Genomic DNA, 20,201 nt, shown 5'->3' with positions numbered 1-20,201 from the left:
CCGACGGGGATTCACCCAGCACGCCCACCAGGGGGTGACGCTCTGCCCACCAGGGGGCGATGCTCTGCCCCTGGGGCGTCGCTCTGTTGCGACCAGAGCCACTCTAGTGCCTGGGGCAGAGGCTGAGGAGCCATCCCCAGCGCCCGGGCCATCTTTGCTCCAGTGGAGCCTCGGCTGCGGGAGGGGAAGAGAGAGACAGAGAGGAAGGAGAGGGGGAGGGGTGGAAAAGCAGATGGGCGCTTCTCCTGTGTGCCCTGGCCGGGAATCGAACCCAGGTCTCCCGCACGCCAGGCCGACGCTCTACCACTGAGCCAACTGGCCAGGGCCAAAATAAAGTTCTTGATATGAGTCCATACATAAATAGTATTCCCCAACCCCATTATCAGAGAATCACTAGTCATATGCAACTCGCCTGATGTTAACACAATATATAACATTTTGTTTGCTAAAACAAGTAAATACCATCTATATATAACCACCAAAGAAAGATTTCTTATTTTGCAGAATCACTAATACCCAGAAAGAAATTTGGGGGAGGGGGGAGTTAGTCAATAATAATTTTTCTTGAATATCCTAAAGTAGATGTTGATGTTACTGAACAGGCATCTATGTGAAATTAAAACAGTGAATATTAAGCTCATTTTAACTAATTAATGAATAAATTCACTCATATATATAAATAAAAAGTATAATTTATTATAGGGCAACCAGCTCTGAATCTCTAATTTTTTTCCAGAATTTATTGAAACTATATGCTGTTAAGGGGCTACCTTTTAACAAACACAGTTCTTACTTTATAAAAAAAAAATCTACTGTATGCTTCTTAGTAGAAAGATAACCCATTCCAGAATGCAAAGATTCAAAGATCAAATTTACTAGTTACAATTCTCATTATATCTTAAACAACATCTCTTCACCACTTTCTTACATGCTTTGTAAATAATACAAAAACACAAGAAAATATTTTGGTTTGGAAAGCTCAGATACTTTCTTGTATTGGGTGACTTATGGACAGGGTGGGGGGGCTCATGAGAACTCTCTAGAGCCACCTCTTAGGTGTATTCAGCAGTTTACTCCCCCAGATTCGAATGGTGTCACGTGATGTTTCTATGCATTAGTCATACATCTAGCAGCCTTTTAGGGAGCCTAGTTGCTGTTCAGGTCATGCACGCCGTGTCAGGTTTATGAATTAGTAGGTATGTGACACTGAGAAATAACGTCACCCCTTTGAACTTCAGAAACAGTATTAAATAAGATAATGCATTGCATGCACTTAGCTCATTGTCTAGTTCAAAGCAGTCAAGCAGAATAGTGGTAACACCAGTATTAATACTATTATTTTTATTAAACCCCAGTCCAAGGGTGATATTGTTGCTTAATGGGGCCCTAGCACAGTGCACAGGGTCAAATGTAAGAATTATCAACCAACCAACTCAGACATCTTCAGTCATGTTGAAATTAAAGAATAAAGAAACACTCCTACAAGCTAATTAAGATTAAGGAGCACATTTTCCCTTAAGAAAACCAGAAATAAATTGGACTTTTTGAACTATCCCAGCTTAAAGATGATAAACCTTATTAAAAACACAGTAAATAATTACTTTTCATTAGTTTTATTTATTTATATGTAAGGAAAATGGAGAGACGCACATCCTGAACTTATTATAAATCCCAAACTCCTGAACTGCAGAAAAAATGGAGTAAGCTCATAGTCAATACTCCAGAAGCAGAAATCAGTGTTGTAAGGCTTGAAACTATTTCACTTAAACTCAAACACATGGAAAAGATATTTTCCAGATACACTACAAAGATTTGAAAATAAAGATTAATAACAATAGAAATGCAATACAACCATAAAGTGAAATTGGTAGTAGTTAAGCCAAGATTCAAGAGGTCAGAGAGTTATTTCCTTATGACTTGATTCCTCACCTACCTAAATTAGGGATCTAGCAGCAGCTGGGCTGGTTATCAAAGACATTCATTTGAGAAACATTTATTGAGTATCTAGTACATAGCTAGTTCAGACCATAGGTGATACAACGATGACTAAGACACTCAGCTGTAGCCGCCATAGAATATTGTCCAGTCCAGTGACCCTAAAAACATGCAGATGAGGAATTATTGTACAGCAAGGAATTATCAAAGCACTGCCAAATTCAAGGTGCCAGGTCCACCTGCAGGAAGGAAGGCTCCGGTCTCCAAAGGCACAGAGGCGACTTAGCTGAGGTTGAGCACTTGAACTCATGGTTTTGGAATAACTGGTTAAGAGAATCTTAGGGGCAGCAATCTGGTCACAGGTGGCCAGCTTGAAGCTGTGTTTGTATAGCATTTTGTGTAAGGTTGATAGAATGTCAGTCATTCACAAGAGAGAAAATGTGGAGGGAAGCTTACTTATTAGGGGGGGAGGGGACAAAGTCACTCCAAGTCTCTCTCCCCTCTCAGCACCACCACAAATTTCAACTAAGCACTTAAAGATGAATTGAGGTTTGCAGGACTGAAATAAGCAAGGGCATCCCTGGCGGAAAGGCAAGGTAGAGAAAGAGAACTGGGGAACTCAAATCATTTAATTTGGTGAGTAGAAGCAGGTCTCATTCTGGCAGCACATTAGATTCTCTTGATGGATTAAAAAAAAAGATACTAATATCTAAACCTAATTAAATTGTAGGCTCTGGACATTCCTGGCTTTGGTGTTTGTTAAAAGCAACCACAGTGATTATAATGTACAGTCAGACTTCAAAACTATTGTTCGAGCACAGTGCACGTGGGGTGGGGGTGGGGGTGCAGAGGTAGCAGGGGCTGATGCCGGATGTGGGCACCCTTCTTTTCAGATCATGAGAATTAGGTCTCATCATATAAACAAAGTAGAGAGCCTTCAGGAATTTTAAAGGGAGGGGTTGCCATAGGAGGGAGATATTCTGTCTTTTTGGAGGTAGTATAATACAAAGGTCGAGCTAAGAGGGAGTTAGGTAGGAGACAGGGAAACCAGAGTTTATTGATTCCAATGAAAGGGTGATACGAGCTGCAGGGGGGTGCAGCAAAGGGGTGGATTTGACGAATATTTAGGAGCCCAGAACTAATGTACCTCGATGTGTACGGAAAAAGGAAAAGTGAAGGGAGACAACTCATTTCAGGTTTGGGCAATCTGATAAATGGCTTCTTCCAAGTCACCACATGCAGAGCAAAAGAAGAACCGGTCTGGAGGTAAGAGGATGAGTGAGGCCTTGGGCAGTGTGAGTTCAAGGCGCAGAAGGGACAAGAGATGACATTTTTAGACGATGTTTGGATGTCTGGGGTGCTGCTCAAAAGAGAGATCTGGGTTGGAGACTGAGAAATACAGAGATTTGGTCATCAGCGGGGTAGAGATGATAGGCAAGTCTTAGGGGAGGATGATGACTTCTCTGGAGCGAGTGCGCCGTGAGGAGAAGAGAAGACAGAGATAAAGCCATGCAGAAACATGGCTTCAAACTTCCCATTCTACCGGAGGATGTCTTAGGGCAGGGGTCCCCAAACTACAGCCGGCGGGCCGCATGCGGCCCCCTGAGGCCATTTATCCGGCCCCAGCTGCACTTCCGGAAGGGGCACCTCTTTCATTGGTGGTCAGTGAGAGGAGCATAGTTCCCATTGAAATACTGGTCAGTTTGTTGATTTAAATTTACTTGTTCTTTATTTTAAATATTGTATTTGTTCCCGTTTTGTTTTTTTACTTTAAAATAAGGTATGTGCAGTGTGCATAGGGATTTGTTCATAGTTTTTTTATAGTCCAGCCCTCCAATGGTCTGAGGGACAGTGAACTGGCCCCCTGTGTAAAATGTTTGGGGACCCCTGTCTTAGGGCCATTTAATCCATTCACTATGAGCATCTGATCCTGTAAAATGTCACAGTAAATGAAATGTTACTGGTTGAAGAACGCACACTGAAAAACTGCAAATTAAACTGAGCACCCATATTTTTAACCTATGTTAATAATGCCACCACCTCTCGTCTTAAATCTGACCAGCAAATACTCTTCATTCTGATGGCACATCTTTATTTAAAACTGATAGGCTTAGTAAAATACTATGAGACAGAATCTGAGGAGTATGAATAAAGAATTAAAAAACAACACCACATTATTTTACTAATTATATCATTTCTAGTAATCTATTCTAAGGAGCAATTCTAAAAACATAAAAAACATTTAATAAAAGCATATTTAGTTTATAGTAACATTCACTGTATTCAAGATATGATGATAATAGTGAAAAAAATCAGAAAAGAAATACCTGTCATTTGTGTATTAATTAATGATTCACAAAATGGCATCTTTTTATATTATATTACTTAAGAGAACAGGTCCTGAAATAAATCATGCCTGCCTTTTGGCTGTGTGACTTGGAGAAATTACTAACTTCCCTAATTGTATTTACATTATCTATAAAGGATAGATAGTAATATCTATTGTTTAGCATGCGAGCGTTCACTAGGGAAAAAATGGAAAGTAAAGTTGTTGACTGCTTAGAGTAATCAAGGTACTGTTCCAAGTATTATTATTTTACATACATTTTAAATTCATTCGATCTCCATAAAACCATAGTAAACCCTCATTTTAACACTGAGGACTCTGAGGTACGGAAGGGTTGCACGAGGTCACGCAGCAGAGAAGTGTGGGGGTATGAATGCTTACCAGGCCGTCCTGCCTCAGACACTCTGCCTCAGCTGCTGGGTGTCTGACACTGGGGCGGACTCAGCCAATACTGGTGACTGTTTCTATTGTTATTAATTAAAAAGATCAGAAAGGACGACATGGAAAAATAAAGTGCTTGTTTAGATGATATGTGGTGGGCCTATGAATAGTGTTTTTTATCCTTTCATTCTATATTATTTTAAAATATTTTTATTATTAATTCTCCACCTTATAGTGCAATATACTAAGATGAACGCAACAAAACTCTGAGTTCTATTTCTGTTTCTATTGCTGTCAGACATAACTTGACTAAGTTGTTCATTGGAGTGGTTCTTCAAGAGATAATGCTTAACAGTGAATTTCAATATTTCTAACAATGGAATTCTTTAAGAAAATGTACCTTTAGCAGTCCAATCTGGTAAACAAGTCAACATATGGCTCCTCTGATTATAGTGGGGGGGAGGGGCGTGTTCAAGCAGGGGAACACAGAGTAGAGAAGCCGACTGTCCCCCTTCATACACACTCAGTGGAGGTTTAGTCCTGCTGCAGGAAGGAGCAATGTCTAATTTTCAGTCATTTTAGTCAACAAGAGTTTCTCGACAGTGCTGTATGTTTGAGATAGGTAAGTGGGGTGACAGGATGCGGAAAGGAGGAAGTGGTGAATTCAGCTCTACAAGGTCACCAAGGGATCCACATTGAAGGAGATCCTCCATCTCACTGCTTTACTTTCAGAAGCTCGTGAACTTCGTGGTCATGCAGGCGAGGAACCTCACAGAGTCTTCAATTCCCTTAACCAGGGTGCGCAGTGTGTCACTCCGCTCACACTTCACTGGCCAGGACTCTTCTCCTTGCCCAGCCGACAATGAGAGGGCTGAGGCATGCAGACTTCCACTTGTCTGGCAGAGTAGGAGAAGCAATTATTGGCAAAACCCAGCAATGCCCACCACTTATCAGGTAGCCTGAAGGGATCCTCAGAGCACAGTTTAACACATCACTGAGCAGGAGTCTAATCATGTTCTCTCCACACAGCTAGTCTATGAGTCTTTGAGATCTACGAGGTCTTTTGAGAACTGCCCTTTCTTAGTTCTGATAATAAGCAGGGACATGAATCTGTATTATATTGCCTCAGTGACCCTTCCTGTCCTGACACTTTCGGGTACAAATAAATGTCCATTCTAGTTCTGTTGAGAGAACAACCAGTAACATGGTTCTGCATTTTGCCTTTCATTCAATATCATCAATATTTTCATTCCAAATGATAAAAAGGATTTGATGAGAACAAAGAAAATTCTATGTTCAAACAAATTCCAAAATTATTGGATTAAAAAATTAAATAAGTATATTTATTGCAAAACCACTTGCTTTTAACTATGGTAGTATAGTTGTAATTTTCTGTGAGGTAATTATAATACAGAGTGTGGCAAAAGTAGGTTTATAGTTGTGAGTATGCAAAACACAGTTTATTCATGTATTATTTATTCATTATTATATTTTTTCCATATGAACATCTATAAACCTACTTTTCCCCAACCTGTATACAGTACTTATCAGTATCAAAACTCATTTCTCATTGAGCTATTACCCAAAAGTCTCAAAACTCATGCTCCTCAGAGCACATTTAAAATTAATACCACATACTGTAGAATATGGCATTTATAGCATAGCCAATATTATATAGTATAAATCAGGTTTTGGCCTATTCTATTGTTTCTAATGCCTTCAACTGCCGCAGGAGTGAAGTACAGATAACCAAGGCCCTAAATCCCAAATCCCACATGATAGTGGGTGTGAAGCACTTAGCAGCAGTGCCCCTGGCCCGACTGCTGTGGCGTTGCACAAAAATCTATGAACGGTGCTATGCGAGGGGGATCTGGTTTTCAACACCGACCCTGATAAAGAAGTGAGAAGCCCTTCCCTTCTCAAGGAGGAGAATGTAACCTTCACCTGTGTCAGTACAGCACATCCAGCCAAGAACAGTCCAAATGAGCAGAGCCACAGAGAGCTGCAGAACTGCACAAACAGACAAGTACCATGTCTAGGATTAACTGGCACAACCAACATGTTGTAGAAGCTTTCCAAGGTAGCAGTCTGGATAAACAAACAATAAAGTCTGAAGACTTTCTGCAATTATATAAATAAGTCCTGAAAAGAAAGGTTTGCAAAGAGAGAAGTTTCAAAGTTAACCTAGATGATATTTTGTGAGTTGAGACTGTCATGTGTCACAAAAAAAAAGTTGAGCAGAATTCAAAAGATTAGCACAGTTTTAGCCAGAACATCTCCTTAGAAACACTGACCTAGGGCTTCAGCTAACTTATTTGTGAGGATAAGGAAGCAGTTTTCTCACAACCATCTTTGAGACGAAGAAACAGCCAGAACTAAGAAATGCCCTGTCCTGGACCATACACCTTTTGCCAGCCCTGGTACCTTGCCTTCTGTGCCACGAGCCAGCTGACTACTGTGAGACATATGGTGTCCTTTTGACTCTCTCACCTACGACTGCCTTCAAGCAGACTTGTTAGCACTTTTGTTTCAGATCCAAACTCAGTCCTTGCAGTCCCATAACTATAAGGGGTAAGAGACAGAGAAAAATGAAACCAAAGAAAAATGAGCATATTTTTCTAAAACCTAGAAGACAGCTGTCCAAGTTTCTCTATGTGACCATTCTTTTTTTTATTTTATTTTTTAAATTTTATTTATTCATTTTTAGAGAGGAGAGAGAGACATAGAGGGAGAGAGAGGAGAGAGAGACAGAGAGAGAAGGGGGGAGGAGCTGGAAGCATCAACTCCCATATGTGCCTTGACCAGGCAAGCCCAGGGTTTCGAACCGGCAACCTCAGCATTTCCAGGTCGACGCTTAATCCACTGCGCCACCACAGGTCAGGCCTGTGACCATTCTTGTCATGAGCATTATAAATAATATTCACTGTATTGTGAAATCCACTGTAATATAACATAATGCCACTGGCAAACACCTACACTGAGAGGATCCCTGAGGAATGAATGTGTGATATCAGACAGTGGCTGTGTCGTAAACCAGGCAGTATCTACCTCCTGCAAGATAAAAAGAAAAGCAGTTATTTAGAGAGCTACATCTTCCTCTTCTCCTCCACCTTACTCCCACCCAGTAAGAGAACAGAGTATACTTCCACCCAAATTGTAGGTTGGCCTGATATGGTGGTTGATGCACATATCAAGGAATAGTGGACTTCCTAGTGGTGAAACTCAGAATTAGACAGGTTTCCAGCCCAGGTGCTGAGGATGGCTCCGTGGAGCCCTCGCCTCAGGTGCTAAAAGTAGCTTGGTTGCGAACATGGCCTCAGATGGGCAGAGCATTGGCCCCAGTTAGTCAAATCATTATCCCCAGATGGGGGTTGCCTAGAGGTTCCTAGTTGGGGCACTTGTGGGAGTCTGTCTATCTCCCCTCGTCTCACTTGGAAAAGAAAAGGGACAATAAAAATAAAAATAAACAAAAGAATTAGATTGGTTCCCCTTCAACACTCGGCAATATTGAACAACTTCAAAAATCCCTCAGGTTGCTGGCAGTCAACCTGAACAGCCAAGATATTCCCGGAGAGAAAAGGAGGAAAGAAAGATAAGAAAGGTATACTAGAGAACCAATACTTCTTGGAAATTCTACAAATAAGTCACCAACCTGACAAGGGGAACAGTGAGTCAGGGCAGAGAGAGGATGGGGTGTTACACGAATGAAAACAGAAAGCAGAGGAAAGGCAGAACCTTCATCCAACAACACACAGTTAAGATTTGATGCTCCTGCCTTTAAAGGCTAATCAACCAGAACTGCTCAGTCTCCTCCCCCGCAGTCCTATCTGTTGAGTCTTCTTCTGAGTCAGGGGTAGTCAACCTTTTTATACCTACTGCCCACTTTTGTATCTCTGTTAGTAGTAACATTTTCTAACCACCCACCGGTTCCACAGTAATGGTGATTTATAAAGTAGAGAAGTAACTTTGCTTTATAAAATTTATAAAGCTGAGTTATAGCAACTTAAAGCATATAATAATAATTATGTACCAAGTACTTTCTGTCAGGTTTTCGCTAAGTTTGGCAAAATAAATCTTTATAAAACAACTTACTATAGTTAAATCTATCTTTTTATTTATATCAATACTTTGCATACATAGAAATTATATCAGTTAATTAAATTATTAGTGGGATCTCTGAGGCTGATGCCGGGAAACTAAATATTGAATATCCGGTTCAATTTTTGTGAGGAACAAAGATCTTCCCTTTTGGAAATATCCAGGTGGTTTCTATCTTTCGTCATAATATGATTAACAGCACTAAATCCTGATTCCACAAGATACGAGGTAGGGAAAGGTATCAATAAACTGAATACCATTTTCCACATACTTGGATAAAAGACCAGTATTTTTTAATTTTGCCATAGGTTTTCATATCCACCACTATCAAATTTATGTTTACTTTCTGTATCATATCTAATTTCTAACAATTCTTCTTGGCAAGTTGTATCAGCCTCTTCAATATATGCGATAAAAGCATTTTTCATCCAGTCATATATCTTCAATTTCAAAATACCTTCAAATCGTTTTTCCATGTCCAATTTAAGTTCATTGAGGTGGCTACTGAATCTGTCAATATCCTCTGGAGTTAAATCATCTTTTATAGATGGTAATTGAGGAAACTGATGAAATTCTCTTTCAATAGATTAGGATGAAGTAGTTTAAGTTTGTCAATAAATAATAGCACAATACTTTGGCAGCCTATAAGAGTTTTATTAACTTCTTGAAGCTGCAAATTGACATAATTCAATCTCTTGAAAATATCTGCCAAGTAAAAGGCATCATTCTTTACTGCATTTAACTGTTGACACAGATTGGTCTCATTATTACTTTCAAAAAATTGGCTGACACTATCATATAATGCTACAAATCTAGCCAAAGATGTACCCTTTGAGAGCCACCGAACTTCTGTGTGCAAAAGTAACTTAATAAAAGCTTCATTATTGTCCTGGCAAAGCTGCTGAAACATTCTATCATTCTTTGCATTGGATTTAATCTTATTTACTTCTTGATTATTATAGTTAATGATGAATGGAGACTTGTACTTAGATGTTTTCTTACAAGATGTTGTCTGTGCATCACACAATGAATACATAAAACATTTGGCACTTCCTGCTTCAAATAAGCAACAAATCCACCATAGCGACCTACCATTGATGGTGCTCCATCAGTAGCACATGCAGCAATACTATTCAAAGGAATATTATTTTTTGTAAAGTATGTCATCACAGTATTAAATATAGATAATCCTTTTGTATCTGTGATGAGATTTATTGCAAATAGCATTTCTTCTCATAATATATTGTTTTCATCAAAATAGCGTACCTATGCCATCAATAAAGCATCATTATTTTAAATGGTAGATTCATCCAATTGCATGGAAAATGAAGAGTTTTGGAGAATACTTATAAGTTTGTTTATAACAATAACTGTCATTTCATCAATTCTTCGCTTTACTGTGCTATCGCTTAGGGGCAACATTGTTAAAATTTGAGGTATATCCGGTTGAGATAAATTCTTTTATAGAGGGTATTATTACAGTTTCTCCAATATTAGAGCTTTTACCATCTTTTGCAATTATTTGTGAAATGCGATAAGTGGCAATTAATCCATCTTCGTTCATTGTATGTTTCTTAAATGATACGATAGTTGAACGATTTTGAAATTTTTTATATATTTCCTGAAAATATTCAATGGGCTTGTCCTTGTCATTTGGATGCTTTGTAGAAAGATGTTCTCGCAATTGACTTGGCTTCATTGCCTCATTAGATAATGTTTTATGGCACAATAAACACATTGGATGTTGTTTATTTACAACAGATTTTATGAAACCCATCTTCAGATACTCTGGCGAATAGCTGTGTGTGTTTTTTTTTTTATTTTTTGAGACATGGGCTCACGATATTTCACAATATTTTGTTTGAAGCTATAAGCATGTGCTTGCTCTCAGAAATCTAACTACGTACTGACTTTAGTTTCAATAACGTAACGATTTAGCTTTACTTACGTAACATGAACAAAACTTATGTGCTTGAAGTCTGTTGCATGGTCACGATGTTACAAGTGTCGTGGTTAAGTGAGAGTTTGTCAAGATGAGACTAAGTTAGTGAGTATTCATGGTTGTGCGTTTTATAAAATTTTATGTAGCAAGTGTTGGCCAATGGCATCACTTCTTTGCGATCGGGGTGAAGTAGCGAGACATCAGCTACTTTTGGCAGTGGGGGGGGGGCAGTTCCTAGAATGTCACCCTATTACTCTAAAATCCGGTAATCGAGATGAAAATAAGAGTTAATTGGTGTCTCCATTGTCCAACAGTTTTTGTCATAGAAAGAAGCGTCGAACCATGGAGTTCTTTGTCTACGGGGTAATAAAACGACAAACTGCTAACTTTTGAGCAACAATAGTGGTCATAAACTGCCCGCTGGATCAGGCGGTGGGTGTGGACCTAGGGTCAGGTACCTGGCTGCTCACGGATGTGGGCTAGGTGGTTGCGAAAGAGGTCGGGTGCGGTCCCAATACAAAAGCCCTGTAACAGAGTGTGACGGCTGTCCTGGTCTTGACTGGTCAATAGTTAGTCGATTAGTATGTAATCGTGGTACCCTTTGGTTGCTCCACTACCGCCCACCATGAAAGCTGGAACGCCCACTAGTGGGCGGTAGGGACCAGGTTGACTACCACTGCTCTGAGTCAATGTTTGACACCCACCCCTCCTATTGCTACTTGTAATCACAATCACCTCTATATGGAATCTAATTCTACTGCTTTCTTACCTCTTCTGAATCTCTTTTTTCTTCTTGTCTCATTCATCTCTTCTCACTTCTCTCAAAAGCCTCCCAAGTAATAAATAGCAGAATGACATTTACTGACAGCACCAGACAACAGAAAGCTACTTTCTGCATGGCATCCTGAATAAAGGCAAACACCACAGGTTTCCTTCGCCACCTAGATGAACTTTACATGCGAAGGTAGGCACATTTTTAGGAGACTACTTAAAGCTGGAACTTGCTACAGAATCTTGAGTTTCCTGGAAAAACCGTTCTTGGATAACTGAGTTCCACACCAGAGCCAGCATTAATATTGACTCTAATTTATAGTCTGTTACACATGTTATCAAAGATCTTTAGAGTGAACCCCCTTACCAGGGTTTTCTAAAAGATGTAATTGTCTAAAGAGTTTTTACTGCTGTAGCTTATTCATGATAATATATGATCAACCTCAGTAGGTATTTAATCTGTGTATTCATTTGTGAATCAAGAAATGGATCTATAATTCTCTTCTCAAATAATATGTTTCAAAAGTTTTATGACATGTGATTACACTTGTAAAAATATAAACACTATTTTAAATATTTTGGAAATATTTAAAATAAGTATCATTAGTAATTTCATTATTTCTTGTTGTTCCACACATTTAGTCTAAATGTCTATGCTTTTCTTCAAACCACCTCTAATATATTTATGTTTTGAATGCAATAAAATATAGTTACCTAGAGAGATAGAGCGAGAGAATAGCTATATAAGTATAGCCTCAAACAGGATCGTGATTCTCACTCACACATGCAGGTAAAGGAAAATATCTATTGGCTCCACCTGAGCAGCAACTGTATCTGTCCTTCTAGCCAAGAAGAGACACGATAGTAGGTACTCAGCAAATGTTTCCAAATTGTTCAAGCAATTGCCAAAAAAAAAAAAAAAGAAAAGAAAAAAAGAGGGGGGAAAGAAGTTTTTTTAAATTATATCTCTACAGACGAGATCGGGCGCATTCAGGGTGGTATGGCAATAAACTAATATGGCAATATAGTTGTAATTTTCTGTGAGTAATTATAATACAGAGTGTGGCAAAAGTAGGTTTATATTTGTGAAATGCAAAACACAGTTTATTCATGTATTATTTTTCATTATTATATTATTTTCATATGAACATCTACAAACCTACTTTTTCTCAACCTTGTATGCAGTATTTACCAGTATCAAAACTCTTTTCTCATTGAGCTATTACCCCAAAATCTCAAAACTCGTGCTCCTCAGAGCACATCTAAAAAAAATACCAGATACTGTAGGTCAGTGGTCCCCAACCTTTTTTGGGCCACGGACTGGTTTAATGTCAGAAAATATTTTCACAAACCAGCCTTTAGGGTGGGACAGATAAATGTATCACGTGACCAAGACAAGTGTCAAGAGTGAGTCTTAGACAAATGTAACAGAGGGAATCTGGTAATTTATAAAAAATAAGACATCATTTAGACTTAAATATAAATAAAACGGAAATAATGTAAGTTATTTATTCTTTCTCTGCAGACCAGTACCAATGGCCCACGAACCCGTACTGGTCTGCGGCCTGGGGGTTGGGAACCACCGCTGTAGAATATGGCATTTACAGCACAACCAATATTATGCGTTATAAGTCAGGTTTTGGCCTATTCTATTGTTTCTAATGTCTTCAACAGCCACAGGAGTGAAGTACAGATAACCAAGGCTCTAAATCCCAAATCCCACATGATAGTGGGTGTGAAGCACTTAGCAGCAGTGCCCCTGGCCCGACTGCTGTGGCGTTGCACAAAAATCTATGAACGGTGCTATGCGAGGGGGATCTAGTTTTCAACACCGACCCTGATAAAGAAGTGAGAAGCCCTTCCCTTCTCAAGGAGGAGAATGTAACCTTCACCTGTGTCAGTACAGCACATCCAGCCAAGAACAGTCCAAATGAGCAGAGCCACAGAGAGCTGCAGAACTGCACAGGCAAGTGCCATGTCTAGGATTAACTGGCACAACCAACATGTTGTAGAAGCTTTCCAAGGTAGAATTCTGGATAAACAAACAATAAAGTCTGAAGACTTTCTGCAATTTATAAACAAGTCCTGAAAAGAAAGGTTTGCAAAGAGAGAAGTTTCAAAGTTAACCTAGATGATATTTTGTGAGTTGAGACTGTCATGTGTCACAAAAAAAAAGTTGAGCAGAATTCAAAAGATTAGCACAGTTTTAGCCAGAATATCTCCTTAGAAACACTGACCTAGGACTTCAGCTAACTTATTTGTGAGGATAAGGAAGCAGTTTTCTCACAACCATCTTTGAGATGAAGAAACAGCCAGAACTGAGAAACGCCCTGCCCTGGCCATACGCCTTTTGCCAGCCCTGGTACCAAGTGGGGTCCTCACTTGAAACTGTTGGCAAAAACACTCTTTGTTACTTGATAGGCCTTAGCTCCAAGTCCCTCTCTGGCCTTCTGTGCCACGAGCCAGGCTGACTACTGTGAGACATATGTGTCCTTTTGACTCTCTCGCCTACGACTCCCTTCAAGGCGACTTGTTAGCACTTTTGTTTCAGATCCAAACTCAGTCCTTGCAGTCCCATAACTATAAAGGGTAAGGGACATAGAAAAATGAAACCAAGGAAAAATGAGCATATTTTTCTAAAACCTAGAAGACAGCTGTCCAAGTTTCTCTATGTGACCATTCTTTTCATGAGCATTATAAGTAACATTCACTGTATTGTGACATCCACTGTAATATAACATGATAATGCCACTGGCAAACACCTGCACTGAGAGGAACCCTGAGGAATGAATGTGTGATATCAGACAGTGGCTGTGCCGTAAACCAGGCAGTATCTGCCTCCTGCAAGATAAATAGAAAAGCAGTTATTAGATAGCTACATCTTCCTCTCCTTCTCCACATTACTCCCACCCAGTAAGAGAACAGAGTATACTTCCACCCAAATTGTAGGTTGGCCTGATATGGTGGTTGATGCCCAATCAAGGAATAGTGGACTTCCTAGTGGTGAAACTCAGAATTACACAGGTTTCCAGCCCAGGTGCTGAGGATGGCTCCGTGGAGCCCTCGCCTCAGGTGCTAAAAGTAGCTTGGTTGCGAACATGGCCTCAGATGGGCAGAGCATTGGCCCCAGTTAGTCAAATCATTATCCCCAGATGGGAGTTGCCTAGAGGATCCTGGTTAGAGCACATGTGGGAGTCTATCTCCATTCCTCTCACTTGGAAAAGAAAAGAGACAATAAAAATAAAAATAAACAAAAGAATTAGATTGGTTCTCTCTTCAGTACTTGGCAATATTGAACAACTTCAAAAATCCCTCACAAGAAGGGAAGAACTCTCCCCTTTAAATCCATCCCATTGCTGCTGGCAGTCAACCTGAACAGATCCTTTCAATAGCCAAGATATTCTCGGAGAGAAAAGGAGGAAAGAAAGATAAGAAAGGTAAACTAGAGAACCAATACTTCTTCGAAATTCTACAAATAAGTCACAAAACCTGACAAGGGGAATAGTGAGTCAGGACAGAGAAAGGATGGGGTGTTACACGAATGAAAACAGAAAGCAGGGAAAAGGCAGAACCTTCATCCAACAACACACAGTTAAGATTTGATGCTCCTGCCTTTAAAGGCTAATCAACCAGAACTGCTCAGTCTCCTCCCCCGCAGTCCTATCTGTTGAGTCTTCCTCTGAGTCAGGGGTAGTCAACCTTTTTATACCTACTGCCCACTTTTGTATCTCTATTAGTAGTAACATTTTCTAACCACCCACCAGTTCCACAGTAATGGTGATTTATAAAGTAGGGAAGTAACTTTGCTTTATAAAATTTATAAAGCAGAGTTACAGCAAGTGAAAGCATATAATAATAATTATGTACCAAGTACTTTATGTTGGATTTTCGCTAAGTTTGGCAGAATAAATCTTTATAAAACAATTACTACAGTTAAATCTATCTTTTTATTTATACTTTGCATACATAGAAATTACATTAGCTAATTGAATTATTAGTGGGATCTCTGAGGCTGATGCTGGGAAACTAAATATTGAATATCCGGTTCAATTTTTGTGAGGAACAAACGAAAGTCTCCCCTTTTGGAAATACTCAGGTGGTTTCTATCTTTCGTCATAATATGATTAACAGCACTAAATTCTGGTTCCACAAGATATGAGGTAGGGAAAAGTATCAATAAACTGAATACTATTTTCCACATATTTGGATAAAGGACCGGCATTTTTTAATTTTGCCATAGGTTTTCATATCCACCACTGTCAAATTTATGTTTACTTTCTTTATCATATCTAATTTCTAACAGTTCTTGTCAAGTTGTATCAGCCTCTTCAATATATGCGATAAAAGCATTTTTCATCCAGTCATATATCTTCAATTTCAAAATACCTTCAAATCGTTTTTCCATGATGATTTAAGTTTGATGAGGTGGATCCTGAATCTGTCAATATCCTCTGGAGTTAAATCATCTTTTATAGATGATAATTGAGGAAACTGATGAAATTCTCTCTTCAATAGATTATGACAAAGTAGTTCAAGTTTGTCAGTAAATAATAGCACAATACTTTGGCAGCCTATAAGAGTTTTATTAGCTCCTTGAAGCTGCAAATTGACACCGTTTAATCTCTTGAAAATATCTGCCAAGTAAAAGGCATCATTCTTTACTGTTTTTAACTGTTGGCACAGATTGGTCTCATTATTACTTTCAAAAAATTGGATGACACTATCATATAATGCTATAAATCTAGCCAAAGATGTACCCTTTGACAGCCACCGAACTTCTGTGTGCAAAAGTAACTTAATAAAATCTTCATTATTGTCCTGGCAAAGCTGCCAAAACATTCTATCATTCTTTGCATTGGATTTGATCTTGTTTACGGCTTGATTATTATAGTTAATGATGAATGGAGACTTGTACTTAGATATTTACTTACAAGATGTTGTCTGTGCATCAGACAATGAATACATAAAACATTTGGCACTTTCTGCTTCAAATAAGCAACAAATCCACGATAGCGACCTACCATTGATGGTGCTCCATCAGCAGCGCATGCAACAATATTATTCAAAGGAATATTATTTTTTGTAAAGTATGTTATCACAGTATTAAATATAGATAATCCTTTTGTATCTGTGATGAGATTTATTGTGAGTAGCATTTCTTCTCGTAATATATTGTTTTCATCAAAATAGCGTACCTATGCCATCAATAAAGCATCATTATCTACAATGGTAGATTCATCCAATTGCATGGAAAATGAAGAGTTTTGGAGAATACTTATAAGTTTGTTTTCAACATTAACTTTCATTTCATCAATTAGTCACTTTACTGTGCTATCATTTAGGGGCAATGTTTTTAAAATTTGAGGTATATCCTGATGCATTACTGTTGAGATAAATTCTTTTATAGAGGGTATTATTACAGTTTCTCCAATATTATAACTTTTACCACTTTTTGCAATTATTTGTGAAATGCGATAAGTGGCAATTAATCCATCTTCGTTCACTGTATGTTGTTTCTTAAATGATGCAATGATAGTTAAATGATTTTGAAATTTTTTATATATTTCCTGAAAATATTCAATGGGCTTGTCCTTGTCATTTGGATGCTTTGTAGAAAGATGTTCTCGCAATTGACTTGGTTTCACTGCCTCATTGGATAATTTTTTATGGCACAATAAACACATTGGATGTTGTTTATTTGCAACAGGTTTTATGAAACCCATCTTCAGTTATTCTGGCGAATAGCTGTGTGCATTTTTGTTTTGTTTTTTTGAGACATGGGCTCATGATATTTCACAATATTTTGTTTGAAGCTATAAGCATGTGCTTGCTCTCAGAAATTTAACTACGTACTGACTTTAGTTTCAATTATGTAACAATTTAGCTTCACTTACTTAACATGAACAAAGCTTATGTGCTTGAAGTCTGTTGCATGGTCGCGATGTTACAAGTGTCGTGGTTGAGTGAGAGTTTGTCAAGATGAGACTAAGTTGGTGAGTATCCGTGGTTGTGCGTTTTATAAAATTTTATGTAGCAAGTGTTGGCCAATGATATCACTTCTTTGCAATCGGGGTGAAGCAGTGAGACATCAGCTACTTTTGGTTGTCCAAGGGTGGGGGTTCCTAGAATGTCACCTATTATCCTAAAATCTGGTAATCGAGACGAAAATATGAGTTAATTGGTGTCTCCATTGTCCTTCAGTTTTTGTCATAGAAAGAAGCATCGAACCATGGAGTTCTTTGTCTACGGGGTAATAAAATGACAAACTGCTAGCTTTTGTGGGACAATAGTGGTCATAAACTGCCTGCTGGATCATGTGGCAGGTGTGGACCTGGGGTCAGGTACCTGGCCACTCGCAGATGCAGGCCAGGTGGTTACGAAAGAGGTCAGGTGTGGTCCCAATACAAATGCCCTGTAACAGAGTCTGACCACTGTCCTGATCTTGACTGGTCAATAGTTAGTTGATTAGTATGTAATCGTGGTACCATTTGGTTCCTCCACTACCGCCCACCATGAAAGCTGGAACGCCCACTAGTGGCGGTAGGGACCAGGTTGACTACCACTGCTCTGAGTCAATGTTTGAAACCCACCCCTCCTATTGCTACTTGTAATCACAATTACCTCTATATGGAATCTAATTCTACTGCTTTCTTACATCTTCTGAATCGTTTTTTCTTCTTGCTTCGTTCATCTCTGCTCATTTCTCTCAAAAGCCTCCCAAGTAATGAATAGCAGAATGACATTTACTGACAGCACCAGACAACAGAAAGCTACTTTCTGCATGGCATCCTGAATAAAGGCAAGCACCACAGGTTTCCTTCGCCACCTAGATGAACTTTACATGAGAAGGTAGGCACATTTTTAGGAGACTACTTAAAGCTGGAACTTGCTACAGAATCTTGAATTTCCTGGGAAGACCATTCTTGGATAACTGAGTTCCACACCAGAGCCAGCATTAATACTGACTCTAATTTATATTCTGTTACACATGTCATCAAAGATCTTTAGAGTGAACTCCCTTACCAGGGTTTTCTAAAAGATGTAATTGTCTAAAGAGTTTTTACTGCTGTAGTTTATTCATGATAATATATGATCTACCTCAGTACATATTTAACTTGTGTATTCATTTGTGAATCAAGAAATGGATCTATATAATTCTCTTCTCAAATAATGTTTCAGAAATTTTATGACATGTGATTACACTTGTAAAAATATAAACACTATTTTAAATATTTTGGAAATATTTAAAATAAGTATCATTAGTAATTTCATTATTTCTTGTTGTTCCACACATTTAGTCTAAATGTCTATGCTTTTCTTCAAACCACCTCTAATATATTTATGTTTTGAATGCAATAAAATATAGTTACCTAGAGAGATAGAGCGAGAGAATAGCTATATAAGTGTAGCCTCAAACAGGATCGTGATTCTCACTCACACATGCAGGTGAAGGAAAATATCTACTGGCTCCACCTGGGCAGCAACTGTATCTGTCCTTCTTGCCAAGAAGAGACACGATAGTAGGTACTCAGCAAATATTTACAAATTGTTCAAGCAATTGCAAAAAAAAAAAAGGGGGAGGGGGGAAAAGTTTTTTTTTTTATTATATCTCTACAAAACTCTGTTGTCAAAGATTAACTATGGTTATCAACTGAGTTTGGAGCAAGTCAACTGCTTTGATTGAAATTCTAATTTCACAATTTAAGTAACTGTGACCGCAAAGCTTTCAATTTACAATTTTCTCTGCTTCAGTATTTCTAGATTTTATTTTTATTTTTTATATTTTTGTATTTTTCTGAAGTTAGAAGCTGGGAGGCAGACAGACAGACTCCCACATGCGCCTGACCTAGATCCACCCAGCATGCCCAATAGGGGGCAATGCTCTGCCCATCTGGACCATTGCTCCGATGCAACTGGAGCCATCTAGCACCTGAAGCGGAGGCCATGGAGCCATCCTCAGTGCCCAGGCCAACTTGGCTCCAATGGAGCCTTGGCTGTGGGAGGGGAAGAGAGAGACAGAGAGGAAGGAGAGGGGGAAGGGTGGAGAAGCACATGGGTGCTTCTCCTGTGTGTCTTGACCAGGAATCTAACCCTGGACTTCCACACGCCAGGCCAACACTCTACCACTGAGCCAACACGCCAGGGCATATTTCCAGACTTTAAAATGGGGAAAACAGTAACACTAATTCATAGAGTTATAATAAGGATTAGGTGATTTTACATGTCAAAGTTTTTTACAGAGTAAGCACTAGATAAATGTTTACGACTACCATGAGGATGAGTAACTAATACTATTACTGCTCTTCTGTCTGGATTGCAATTTCTTCATTAAAGAAACAATGCGTATGAATGATGAGTAACTTTCAAACACTTTTAGTGTATCTTTTATGGTTCTATTAGATAAGCAGAGCCTGTTTAAATAATTTGAAATAAGGGACTTATATTTGATATTACATCATATAGAAAGGTGTGAGCTCTGAAGATGTCAATGGAAGGTGGTGGCCTCTGTGTCTGATCTTGGGTCCAAAGTAACTGTGGGTCAGCAGAATCAACATCTTGAAAGAAATTCTGAACATAAAGCAGGGAGAGCATGGATGTACTAAAATATTAAGCACAACAGAAATCCAAGCTAAAATGTGCTTCTACTCTTCACCACCTCCAATCTAGATGGTTACGGGTCACGTAAAGAAGAAGCTGGCACCCTTCATCATAGTGGAGTTGCATGAT

The sequence above is a fragment of the Saccopteryx leptura genome, chromosome 3 (assembly GCF_036850995.1).
Source record: "Saccopteryx leptura isolate mSacLep1 chromosome 3, mSacLep1_pri_phased_curated, whole genome shotgun sequence".
Lineage (NCBI taxonomy): Eukaryota > Metazoa > Chordata > Mammalia > Chiroptera > Emballonuridae > Saccopteryx > Saccopteryx leptura.
The sequence above is the reverse complement of the archived record's forward strand: the minus strand, read 5'-3'. Positions refer to the sequence as shown.